Genomic DNA, 14,041 nt, shown 5'->3' with positions numbered 1-14,041 from the left:
CGCTTTCTTGGAGAATACGTCTGCATACTGTCGATATGGGCTTGGGAAGCGAGGAGAGATCTGCAGGAACCTCAGAAGTGGCGACCTGTACGCAGTCCCTCAGACACCTACCCTCACAGGCCTTGCTCCAACTGAGGATTTTTCCCGAAGACCACTCTATATGGGGAGAGTGAGATCGCAACCAGGGAACCCCTAGGAGGTCCTGGTTGATCCCTTTGGGCATAACAAGGAGAGACAGCATCTCCTGATGAGGAGACAAAGAGAGTCTCAGTGGAGCCGTCTGGTGGGTGACTTGGGATGGGAGTGTCGCCCCATTCACCACTCTGATGGTGACTGGTTGAGGTAGCAAGACCAGGGGGACTGCGTGTTGTTGAGCGAAGGCAGATGACATGAAATTGCCCTCCGCCCCTGTGTCCACCCAAACCTCCACCATCAGAGTGGAGGAATTAAATTCTAATGCCCCTTTAAACAGGAGCTTGGAGGAGAAAGTCGCGGTGTCTAGTAGGCCCCCTCCGATAACCACTAGACGGGAGCGTTTCCCGAGCGCTGTGTGCACTGGTTAGTAAGATGCCCAGTCTGCCAACAGCGGAAGCAGACTGGAGGTACCCGTGCAGACCGGGTCCTGGACCCCGTGCGGGACACCTCCATGACCTCTGGAGGCTCGGGAGGCTGACCGGAAGGTTCCAGAGGTCTCATGAAATTTGGAGCCAACTTATAACGTTGGCGGGACCTGGAACGCTCCAGCCCTCGCTCCGTGAAGCGAATGTCTATTCGGGTAGCGACCGTAATGAGCTCCTCTAAAGTGGTGGGCACCTCCCTGGTGGCCAGGGCGTCTTTGACGTGATCAGCCAGACCTCTCCAGAATATGGGTATAAGAACCTTATCTGGCCACTCCAACTCCGAGACCAGAGTTCTGAAGAGGATGGCATACTGGCTGACCAAAGATGCACCCTGGGTCAGAGCCAGCAACTGAAGTGCGGTGTCGTGCGTGAACCAAGGACCCAGGAACACCTGCTTCAGAGTGACCAGGAAATGGGTGGCACTTTGTACCAGGGGATCCCTGTGCTCCCACAGTGGGGTGGCCCACTCCATGGCCCTGCCCAACAGGAGGGAGATGATAAACCCCACCTTGGCCCACTCGGAGGGAAATCGTGTGGCCAGCAACTCCAGGTGAATGGAGCACTGACTCACGAAACCCCTGCATGAAGCACTATCGCCTGAGAACTTCTCGGGCAGCGGGAGGCGGGACAAGGTCGGGGCAGGACTGGCCGTGGAGACACGGGCGACAGCCTCTGCAGCTGCTTGGACGGCGACCGAAGTAACATCCGCAGCTGAGGTGGAACGCTCTAGCGCTGCCAACCTACCCTCCAGCTGCTGGATGTATCTATGCAGTCGCTGTTCGTCCGCCATTACTAGCCAGACCCTGGCGCTAGGATAATGTTAGGGCTGGCGGAACGCACCAGATTATAAAATAGTAGAGAGTGCGTTCACAGCCCGGGGTCCACCGTGCAGAGGTGGTACACTACTGCTAGGTAATGGCAGAAGAGAAGAGTGGCGTGAAAACAGTCACACGTGGGTTACGTCACCCAGTGTGAACAGGAGCGGATTCTGCTACTTCACAGAACCGCACAGCCGCTTGAAAGTGAATGCCGGAGCCTGTTTAGCTCACAGAGCCCGGCCAGAGCGCACTGCTAACAGCCACAGAACTCCACCCCAAGGCACGGGGTTAGAGTCCTTCTAGGCCACTGAGCGCGCGGCGTTGCTGCCACGAATGCCGCTATAGACGCTGGCTAAGGAGGGCGGAGCACTTGCTCTGAGGCGTGCCGAGTCACTGATAGTGACTAATATCTGACTCAACTCTGTCCTACCTATGCCTAAGCCTGGGCGCTAGCAGGCTAGGCTGCACAACACATGCGTACCAAGGGTAGGGGTTTCATAATGACTCAGTCACCAGAGACATTCAAACGTGCATCCATCACTCACTCCTTATATTCAGAAAATACTGGCTATCCTAGCGCATGGCCGAGCGGCCATGCAAACCTTTTATAGCCGCAAGCGTCCGGGACCTTCCTGGCTTCTCGGATGGGCCAATCCGAACACGAGCAGGACATGAGCACGTGGCCTTCGATCTCCAATGGGAGATCACACCACGTGCATGCTCAGTGGCCCGACATGAGGACTTAGTCCCTGGAGAATCTCGCTGCTGAGCAGCATGCATTGCCATAGCTGTGCCAGAGGTGGCTGCAGCAAGCAAACCCATGGAGCTGGTCTGGGCAGAGTGCTGGGACTGATGAGTTTGCTGAGCAGGCTCCACTGCGGCTGGAGAGGAATGGGAGACCGCCGGAAGGCTCGGGATTTGCGCTGTTCAGCGACAGAAATCTGACAGCTAACAAGGATATCATGTTTCCCCTTAAATGAGAAAATCCATTCTCTGGTGCCTTGGTAGGGGAAGAGGTCAGTGAAGAGGGGCCCTTTTCCTCCAGCATTTAAAAGGAGATACCCCTTTGAGCAGACACTTGAGATAAGGAACCAAAACTCAATGTGGTAGTTCCCAAGGTATCAAAAAATTCCTCATTGCCCTTTGATGACCTAAGGACCCTAAAAGACCTTCTGGATAAGAAGGTGGACAGTTTCTTAAGGGGGCATGGGAAATGTAGGCAGGAGCCCTGAGGCCAGCAGTGGCATCTATGTGTATGGCCAGGTCACTGATGATCTGGTTACATCTGCTAGAGACTCAGTTAAAGGGAAGGTGCTGTTATTTTCAAAAAAAAGTAAGTAACAAAACCTGTTTTTTTAACAAATGTTGTACTAACTAGGATTTAAAAAAAAAAATGTTTTAATGTAGCCACTGGGCGCTGCCATTTTGCTTTGCAGGTCTGTAATGGTCGCTGCACGACACTGCAAATACGGCTGCCTTGGGAATAGGAGACTGGTTGGACGCCGACCCTAGCTCTAACATTGCAGCCGCATTAGTAGTGAACTGGGCACGCCTCTGTGGGCTGCACAATTCACTTCTGTAGGTGTGGCTGGGTGCCATTTTACTGTAGCCCAGTTCTATCTGCTGAGCTCTGCTTACCCTCTATCACAGGACCTGTTATGCCAGAAGCTGAACTGTTCAGTTCTGGCATAACAGGTACTGTGTTGTGAGGACAGGCTGTAGATGCGGAGAAGGTGGACAGCAGAGGAGAAAAGCTCTCACTGGAGCCACAGGATGGGAGAGTAGGGAGTACTGGTTATTTACCTCCTTGCTCCTCTGTCCTGCTACTCCCAGGCACTGCGCCTCCTGAGCAGACATCCTGTGCTCCTCACACGCTGCCCCGCTCTACTGTGTCCTTCTGCTCTGTCTCCACCACCCCACTCACACACATTCCCACTGATCTCTGATAAGCTGGCACCTTCCTTGGCTTTTATGGCTGTCTGAGGATACTGACTGCTGAGCTGTGTAATCCTATCCTGCGTGATACTGTCTGCTGAGCCATGTATCTATTCCTATCCTGTGATGTCTCCTGAGCCGTGTATCTAAACCTATCCTGTGTGATACTGACTGCTGAGCCGTGTATCTATTCCTATCCTGTGATACTGTCTCCTGAGCCGTGTATCTAATCCTATCCTGTGTGATACTTTCTGCTGAGCTGTGTATCTAATCCTATCCTGTGTGATACTGTCTGCTGAGCTGTGTATCTAATCCTATCCTGTGTGATACTGACTACTGAGCCGTGTATCTATTCCTATCCTGTGTGATACTGACTGCTGAGCTGTGTATCTAATTCTATCCTGTGATACTGACTGCTGAGCTGTGTAATCCTATCCTGTGATACTGTCTCCTGAGCCGTGTATCTAATCCTATCCTGTGTGTACTGACTGCTGAGCTGTGTATCTAATCCTATCCTGTGTGATACTGACTGCTGAGCTGTGTAATCCTATCCTGTGTGATACTGACTGCTGAGCCGTGTATCTAATCCTATCCTGATACTGACTGCTGAGCCGTGTATCTATTCCTATCCTGTTACTGACTGCTGAGCTGTGTATCTAATCCTATCCTGTGTGATACTGTCTGCTGAGCCGTGTAGCTAATCCTATCCTGTGTGATACTGTCTGCTGAGCCTTGTATCTAGTCCTATCCTGTGTGATAGTGATACTGACTGCTGAGCCTTGTATCTAATCCTCTCCTATGCACTACTCCTCTCCCCCCGCATGCCTCTCTCCCCAAGGGTCGCTCTCCCCCCATGGGTCACTCTCCCTCATATGCAATTCTCCCCCCCCCCCCCGCATGTCTCTCTTGCCGTGGGTTGCTCTTCCACTTATGCAATCCTTCCCCCCCCTGCATGTCTCTTTCCCCATGGGTCGCTCTCCCTCCTATGCAATCCTCTCCCCTTGCATGTCTCTCCCCCCATGGGTCGCTCTCCCTCCTATATGACGGTATTATATGTGATATGTATTGTGGTATTATGTTTGATCAGTATGGTGGAGTAACAAATTAAATGAAGATAATACCAAAGAATTTGTGTTTGCAATCATTTTCAGGAAGAAACTGAGTATTATCTGACAGAATTGCAGGGGTGTCAATACTTTTGGCCACAACTGTATATGGTGGTATTGTGAGAACACTATGGGGGTATTCTGTGTGATCTATATGATGGTATTATGTGTGATCTATATGACAGCATGTGAGAACTATATGACAGTATTATGTGAGAACAATATGTCGGTATTATGTGTGAACTAGAGGGAGTACAAAGGAGGACATCAAAATTAATAAAGGGGATGGGGGAACTACATTACCCAGAGAGATTAGCAAAATTAGGATTATTTAGTCTGGAAAAAAGATGACTTTTTTTGGCCTTGCTTGCTAACTGTATGGCGGTATTATGTGTGATCTATATGGCGGCACTATGTGAGAACACTATGACAGTATTATCTGCAGAAAGGGGACCCATTCTAGGGTGGTTCTGGCTGAGCACCTGCACACGGGTCTGGGGTAATAGAGGGGGCTGCATGACCTCCAGTTAGCTGAAGAGAGGGGTCTCATTTTTATCATTACTATTTGGCTACATTTCCTCCCAGCATCACCCCGGACTGCGCCTGTCACCTCGCTTTCACACATCGTCAGGACAGGATGGAGAAGACAGGATCTGTGGAGGGGAATGTGGTCTTTGCATGCAAAGCCTGGATCAGAACAGGCCATCAATCAGCAGAAATGTTTGCTGGATTTCTGTGGCGCAGACGGTCCATCCATGTGTATAAAAGACAGCGCTCTATGTACAATCCCTGACACCGAACAGGGTGCCCCCCATAGACCAGCACACTGCTCTCCTTGAAATACTCTGTGCTGCTGTCACCCTGCTCCCTCCACCATATATCTCTCAGAATCCTTGCTGCCTGCCATCCTCGGTGACTGTCTTACTTGTCAGTATAACTTTGCAGTCACCAACGAAATGGCTGCTCACTGTGTTCCTAAATGTCATCCTTTCTTATCCCTTAGCAAACACCCAGGAGGGGAGGAGAGGAGTGACATCACACACGTGAGCAGATTAAGTCCATATTTACTGCAGGGCAGTAATGTGAGCTAGTTGTACACAAAGTTTTTGTCAAATTTCAGTAGCTGCTCCCCCTAGTGTTAACAAGTGGAAATACCAAACATTTTAAAAGTATTTTTCATATTTTACTAAATTATAAACAAATTATATTTTTTAAGAAAATGTAAACATTAATTCTTTACATTTTTTCAATTGCTGCAATTTTTTTTATGGCATCCCTTTAAAAGAGGGAGCCTCGTGGGAGACTATTCTAAGCAACTTGCCAGTGATTCAAGGTGCCATGCCGTTTTTGTCTGATGCCTCTGCGGACTCGGTCAGGATGGCAGGTAAAGCAGCGAGCTTCTCAAATGCGGCTCGTAGAGTACTATGGATGAAGCGCTGGCCTGGGGTTATTCAGGCCAGATATATGTTCTATTCCATGTGAGGGAGATTACCTCTTTGGACCGGTCCTGGATGAGCTTCTGGAGAAGGCAGAGGATGACAAAAAGAAATTCCACAGTCTGTTGACCCCTTCCTACAGGCACCCCTTCAATAGGTTTAGTCGTAGGAAGCCTTCCAGGGACTGAGCCAAGTGGAATGAGAGGAAGAGAAAAGGTTCATGTTTTGGGGCTCCTCACGAGAGCTTAAGAAACCACCCCAATGACTGCCGGCCCCAGTAGGGGGTTGGCTGTCGGCCTTCTATCCGGCCTGGTCAAATATTACCAATAATGACTGGGTTCAAAGCCTGATATCATCAGGACTGAAATTAGAGTTTTCTTCTATCCCACTGGACAGGTTCATGGTAACCCCTTCCCGGTCATCCCCCTTGGAACAGGGAGCCCTGGAGGCTGAGGTCCTGGAGCTATGGCATAAAGCAGTCCTGGTTGAGGTTCCTGGGCCAGAGAAGGGTAAGGGGTTTTATTCACCTCTTTCTGATTCGGAATCCGGATGGCTCTTTCAGGACAATCATTAACCTTAGGGCTCTAAATGGGTTCTTGGTAGTACGCTCCTTCAAAATGGAATCTATTGGATCAGCAATAAAGCTTATCTTTAAAAACTGTTTTATGGCGGTGTTGGATCTGAAAGAGTACTATCACGTGCATATTCACACAGATCATCATCAGTTCCTCAGGGTGGCGGTAGTCATAGGGGGCACGGTTAGGCCTGTTTCACACATCAGTTTTTTGGCATCAGTTAAAATCCGCAAATTTCTGGAAAAAAAACGGATCCGCCAAAAAAGGGGTGGATCCGTTTTTTTTCCCCATAGACTTACATTAGTGGCAGATCTTGACTGACGGTCGTCCGTCACACCCGGTTTTTGACGGATCCGCCAATATTTTAGCATCTCCCGGGCAGATGAGACGGACTCTGCAACGTTTTTTTTGTTGACGGGCCGCTATTTTCAACTGCGCAGGCCCGGCAGCTTTTCTCCAGGAACATTTTTAACCCTGAATGCCGTTCCGGGATCGTGAAAAATTCTCTCTCCTTTTTTCCCAGGCAACGGTTCCTTTAAATTTCATCCTTCGCCGGATCCGTCAAAACAACGGTCCGGTGGCACACATTGATGTGAGAACGGAGACGGATCCGTTTTCCGCCATTTTCGCGGATTGCAGCTGACATCAAAAACGTATGTGTGAAACAGGCCTTAGGCATTTCCAATTTAGGGCTCTCCAGCCAGACATAGACCTCTTCGCCACCAGAAGGAACAGAAAAGTGAGGCGGTTCTGTTCTCTCAACCCCAGAGAAAAACCACTGGTGGTAGATGCCTTCTTAATAAGGTGGGACTTCAACCTGAGTTATACCTCCCCCCTTAGCCCTTTAACCTCTAGTGGTGAGGAAGATCAGGGAGGACAGGACCAGAATTATTGTGATCGCCCCCTTTTGGCCCAGGAGGGCGTGGTTCTCGTAATTAAGGACCATGTCGGTCTCCAATCCATGGGTACTACCACAGCTTTCAGATCTCCTCTCCCAGGAACCAGTCTACCATCCACAAGTAGCAGTGCTTCATCTGACGGCATGGAATTTGAGAGGTCATTACTGAGGGATAAGAGGTTTTTTCCCCAATTTGATAGCCACTCTCATAAAGAGTAGAAGGGTAGTCACGACCAAGATCTACACCAGAACCTGGAAGAAGTTTCTAGCAACGTCAGAATTTAGAGTAGGGTAGGGGGTCCCGATACGTCAAATTCCGGAGTTTCTTCAAAAAGGTCTGGAAATGGGTCTTTCCACAAGTACCCTTAAGGTCTAAGTTTCAGCCATAGAGGCCTTATTTAGCTGTGATATCTCAGGTAATTACTGGGTCGCCAGATTTATGAAAGCATCAAGTAGATTTAGGCCCATTCTTAAAGAAACAATTATGCCGTGGAACTTGGTTCTCACAGCTATGAGAGATCCCCCGTTTGAGCCCATTGACTCAGCTTCTATAAAAGTTCTCTCCCTTAAACCCTTACTGCCATCAGATGGGATAGTATGTCCGATGGCAGTATCCCGGCTTTGATGTGGGCTCCAGCGGTGAGTCCACATCAAATTCGGGACATGTCAGCTGACATGTGCCCGCAATAGGTGCGGGTGGAATCGCGATCCACCTGTGCCTATTAACTGGTTAAATGCCGCTGTCAAACTCTGACATCGGGCCGGAAATATGCACACCGCTGACCCCAGTCACGTGATCGGGGGTCATCGGTTCGTCGGTATAACAAACAGAAGTCTCCTTGAGACCACTGTGGTTGTTGATGCCGGATTGCTATGAGCGCCACCCTGTGGTCAGCGCTCATAGCAATGCAGTAATTCTGCTACATAAAGACAATCTGAGCATCGCCTCTATGTAGCATATGTAGCAGAGCCGATCAAGTTGTGGCAGCTTCTAGCCTCCCATGGAAGCTATTGAAGCATGCCAAAAGTTAAAGAAAAATAGTTTTAAAAATATAAAAAAATATAAAAGCTTAAATCATTTCCCTATTCCTTCCATTCAAAATAAAACAATAAAAAAAAAATCAAACATACACATATTAGGTATCGCCGCGTTCATAATCACTCGATCTATCAATAAAAAAAAGATTAACTTGATCGCTAAATGCTGTAGCGAGAAAAAAAATTGAAACGCCAGAATTTCTTTTTTTGGTTGCTGCGACATTGCATTAAAATGCAGTAACGGGCGATCAAAAGAACGTATCTGCACAAAAGTTGTATGATTAAAAACGTCAGCTCAGTGCACAAAAAAACAAAAAAGCCCTCACCCAACCCGAGATCACGAAAAATTGAGACGCTACGGGTCTCAGAAAATTTTTTTTTTTTGTAGCAAACTTTGGAATTTTTAACCACTTAGAAAAAAAAGAACGTAGACATGTTTGGTGTCTATGAACTCATAATGACCTGGAGAATCATAATGGCAGGTCAGTTTAAGCATTTAGTGAACCTAGCAAAAAAGACAAACAAAAAACAAGTGTGGGATTGCATTTCTTTTGCAATTTCGAGTTAACAAACAGTAGAGGGCACCACTGCAGAGGATCACCTCTTACATGCTAAAAAGCCATGAAACCATGTAGAGAAAAAGAGGCATGTACATAGCAGGGATCACCGAAGAAGTAATAACAGATAATTCTTTATTGGAACACCCAAACACACAAAAAACATTAAAAACAATTAAAACTGCAAAAATGCAATCATGTTTATACCATAACCCATGAGGGTTAAGCCCCTGCAATGACCCCACATACACAATATTTTGTACAGATCAACAAACGACAGGGTTAAAGTGGTGCACAATATAAGTGTACTTAAAGTATGCAGCCTAATTCCCATAAAACCAAACACTGCAGAGACTAAATAATGGATGCAGCAGGTGCTATTCTGCTGTTGAAATGAAATGAGAGATTACCCTAGAATGGAGGGGGCAAAACACCGCATACAACCTGTGTCACAGAGGCAAATACCTGCATGGATGAGTAAAGACCAAGGACGCTCATGCAGTATGAGTGGAGAGGCATGGGGAGAGAAGGCAGGGGCTCAGGAGAAATGCCCGACTCAGGAGAAATGCCCGACGCATTACGCCAGTCAAGCTGGCTTCATCAGGAGCAATAGACAGAGTGTGAGCGGGTGGAATATAAATACCTGGGTTCAATTATGAGGGACAGGGAACAGCTGGGAGCCATCGGGCGTGTAAGGGAAGAAAGACCATGACCGGCGTTTAGCAAAGTTGGAAACAAAGTCTGCACAATCGCAGAATGACAAAATGAAGTATTGAAGGCGGTGTACCAAGATGGCCGCTGGATAACATACTGCGCATGCGCCAGTCAGCGCGCTCGGCAGAGCAGCAATGCAAAAACAATAAGCTGAGTCCAATACAGCAAACTGGCTACAGAAAGACTACTGCGCATGCGCCATTCAGCGCGTGCTTGGTAGGAGAGAGATATATGCCGAAACAGGGCAGACCTTAACCAAAATATTAATAATAAAGCGCCCCAACAAAATAAGACACGAAAGAGTATATTATTAGTTAAAAAGCCATGTTTTTTTAAGCAGAGAGAACCAAGTTCATCTGCATATCAACAGAAATGGATCATTTAGAAAGAAATCATTTTGTAATAAATCTTGTTAGTATACCCAGTTCTGAAATGGAGGAGACCCAGAACTAATATAGCCACTAATGGAGCCCACTGGCTGAGTTGCCAAATGAGAGGCCAAAAACAAGATGCCAAGTTAGAAAATAAAAATAAATAGAAATGAGGTAATGGAAAAATAGATAAAAATTATAAAAAATTAATGAAGAAAATAGATGAAAGATAATAAAAATATATAAGGAAAAGTGTAACCGAAAAAAGGGGAGGGGGAGGGGAAAAATAGGCAAATAAATAAAGACCAAATGTGGGAAAGTAATAAACGTACAAACTATAAAGAGGGGGGGGGACAGGGAAAATTATCACAGAGGGACCGTGAATCAAATAGGGACCGTCCGACAAGCTGTAAAGAACCAATACTCGATTTAATAATACAAGATACAATACAATAAAGTAGCAATAGAAAATCACAATACAAAAAACAATGTATTATATATGAGGGTTTCCGGAAACGGTGTAAGTCCATATGCTACCAAGGAGGCTGTATGAAGAAAATGCACATGCCTGGGATAAAGGGTGTCCAGGCTGGTCTGGTCAGATGTGAAAAACACCTAACACATCTTGGGTCAGTGTTGTCCAATGACAAACAGCCAGCAGGGACATTTCCAGATATGGTGCAGATCCATGAAAAACCCAAGGAGCTTCCAAGAGGAATTGTTGGAAAGGGAGGTTCCATGACCAAGGTATAGAATATTCCGACTCAAGCGGAACTCTAGAAACGCACCCGACTTCTTATCGGAAGCAAGATCATTGACAGACCGTTTTAGATGTCGTGGTCACCCCCAAGGTTATTTCATCTTCGTACCAAAGAGCAAGAACAAGCATACGTTCTGATCTACTCCAGAGAAATACATGTGAGTCACCTAGACCATTAGGCATTGTTATCACCTTCACTAACCAGTGGCGGAATATCCGAAAAATCCTAGACCATAGTTGGGGTATCTTACTTAGTGAACCCAAACTGTCCCCGCATATTTCTAACTCCCCTAACCTGGTAGCGCGACGAGCTCGCAACCTGAAAGATTGGCTATGTCATAGCCACTATATTCGTCCTACTGTAAGATTAAACAGAGGCTTTAGGGTATTTGGCACCTAACCTTGCGGGAATTGCAATATCTGTCAACATATGATCGCTCAAGACAGTTTTTCACTATCTTCCCCTTCCAGATTAAACCTAGAAGAACCTTCTTCAATTTTAAGATGCAGCATCTGGTCTATGCCCTTATTTGCAATTGCCCGAAGGTTTATGTAGGACAGACTACACAAGAACTTCGAAGGAGGTTACAGCAACATCTTTCTAACATTTCAACGGCAAGGAAGGATCGCGAGAAAGGTAAAAACATCTCCTCATTGGCAGCACATTTCTTGGATGTGCATCAGGGACGAACAACAGGATTGAAGGTGATGGGTCTAGAGGAAGTGTCAACTAACATCCAAGGGGGTAACATTGTCTAAAAACTTCTTAGATGTGAATCCAAATGGATTCACAATCTTGGTAGCCTTACACCTAATAGGCTTAACGAAGAATTACTCTTTACCGGATTTTATAAACAACTTTGATTCCTTCTACACACACAAAAAATTCCACCTCGCCTTTGCTTGCTGCTGACTCTGGGGCCTCAAAATATTGTAACACATGTTTTTTCTCAGATTCTGGTTATTGAGGACCTTATGCCTCGTTCCTGGCATACGAAGAGAGTTGACTTAACGGTTTTGGACAATATGTACCCATGTACTTTGGAAGCTCGTTCTATTTGGCCAAATCAGGCGGAATATTCTATACCTTGGTCATGGAACCTCCCTTTCCAACTATTCCTCTTGGAAGCCCTCCACCTGAGAATTTATATATTGCATCCATCATCTTGGGTTTTTCATGGATCTGCACCATATCTGGAAACGTCCCTGCTGGCTGTTTGTCATTGGACAACATTGACCCAAGATGTGTTAAGGCCATGTCACACTAAGCGAGATCGCTAGCGATATCGCTTAAGCGACACCGATTTTATGACGCAGCAGCGACATCGCTGACGATGTCGCTGTGTGACAAGTAGCGGTGACGTGGCCCCCGCTGTGATGTCGCTGATCGTGCACAAACGTTCTGGACCGTATTTTGATCATTGGCGTCCCGTTGGTGAGCCTGATTCGCTGAGTTTGACCTCCTTTATGAACGACGAATGACCTCGTTGGTGACTCATATGTCAGCGGCGCAGGCGGGACTAGGTTTTCTTTTGTAACGCCCCTCAGCTCCGATTGGTGGCCACAACATTACCTCAGCAATAAATGAAAACGTCAAACTGCGCCCCCATCCATTGTTCCAGCGTGCTTTGTGGATTACTCCAACATTCTAGTGCTAGTCCTTTGTGCGTTGTTGCGAGGATACTATCATGTGTGGCGGGTTTTTTGGGATCCAGTCAGAGTCGCTACTGCTCTTTATCTTTGGCATTTATACATTCTGGATTTTTGGATTTCCCTTGCAAGGTACATATTGTTTGTGATGTGTTTTTTTTTGCTATTTTGGAATCTTAACACACCTTTTCTTATATATACAGACGTGTTGCCGGGAATTTTTTATTTTATTTTTGCCGCGCCCACCCCTGCAATTTTTGGATCTTTGTTGCTTTGTGAGGTAATCTATTTGTAATATTTGATCCTCTATAACTTTTGATAACCTAGCAATCTTTTGACAGCCGTGCCCACCCCCGCCATTTTCAGCTTTTGTAAGCTCGCTTGTTTTTTCAGTGTTAACAAATGCAATGTTGACACAATAAAATTACTCTTAACTTTTTTTTTGTTAACTTAATTAAATAACTTTTCTGTTCTTTACCTGGCAGGTTTCACATAACGAACATGACTACCGCGGAGCGTGTGATTGTGGAAGCTGCATTACTAATGGAGGGAGATCGGCAAGAAGAGGCGCAGATGGAAGAGAGGCGTTCCAAATGAAAGCGTCGCATGTGGACCAGAGAATGGCTGTAGCAGAGGTCCAAATTCACACACATGCATCTAGTGAGGGAGTTGCAGGAGAAGAATCAACAGGATTTCCGAAATTATCTACGGATGTCGGAGGATTCATTCAAGCTGATACTGGAATGTGTGTGGCCACTCATTGAATGGCAGGATACAAAGATGCGTGCAGCTGTTTCGGCAGAGGAACGTTTGGCAGTCACGCTGCGATTCCTGGCAACCGGACGGTCAATGAAAGACTTGCAATTTTCAGCTGTTGTTTCTCGTTCACTCCTCAGCGTGTTAATTTCAGACATACAATGCCATCGTCCGCAGTTTACGTAGCTACATGCCTGTTCCAAAATCCGTGGCGGAATGGCAAAAAATTGCAACAGATTTTGAACGTATTTGGCAGTTCCCAAACTGTGGTGGTGCCTTGGATGGCAAACGTGTGGATCACGCAACCAGCCAACAGCGGAAGTTATTTCTATAACTACAAGGGCTACTTCAGCGTGATCCTCATGGCCCTTGTTAATGCCAATTATGAATTTATAAACGTAGATGTTGGCATGAATGGAAGGGTTTTGGACGGAGGCGTTTTGGAGCACACTATTTTTGGGGAACGCTTGAATAACTCAGAACTGCACTTGCCAACCAACATGGATACCACTGCCAACCTTAACTTTGTTTTTGTGGGTGATGAAGCCTTCCCCCTTCATGCGCATCTTGTGAAGCCGTACCCACAAAAGACTTTGACAGAGGAAAGGCGTCTTTTTAATTACAGACTGTCAAGGGCACGCCGTGTTGTTGAGATTGCGTTCGGCATAATGGCCAACCGCTTCAGGGTTTTCCACACACCAATCAACATGAAGCTGGATTCTATAGACTCCGTGGTGTTTGCCTGTTGCGTGCTGCACAATTTTATTCGGCAACGCGATGCTGTAGCTTACAGCCCGCCAGGCTTCA

This window comes from Dendrobates tinctorius, unplaced genomic scaffold (assembly GCF_039654945.1).
Source record: "Dendrobates tinctorius isolate UK_male_01 unplaced genomic scaffold, ASM3965494v1 ptg000011l, whole genome shotgun sequence".
Taxonomy (NCBI): domain Eukaryota; kingdom Metazoa; phylum Chordata; class Amphibia; order Anura; family Dendrobatidae; genus Dendrobates; species Dendrobates tinctorius.
The sequence above is the reverse complement of the archived record's forward strand: the minus strand, read 5'-3'. Positions refer to the sequence as shown.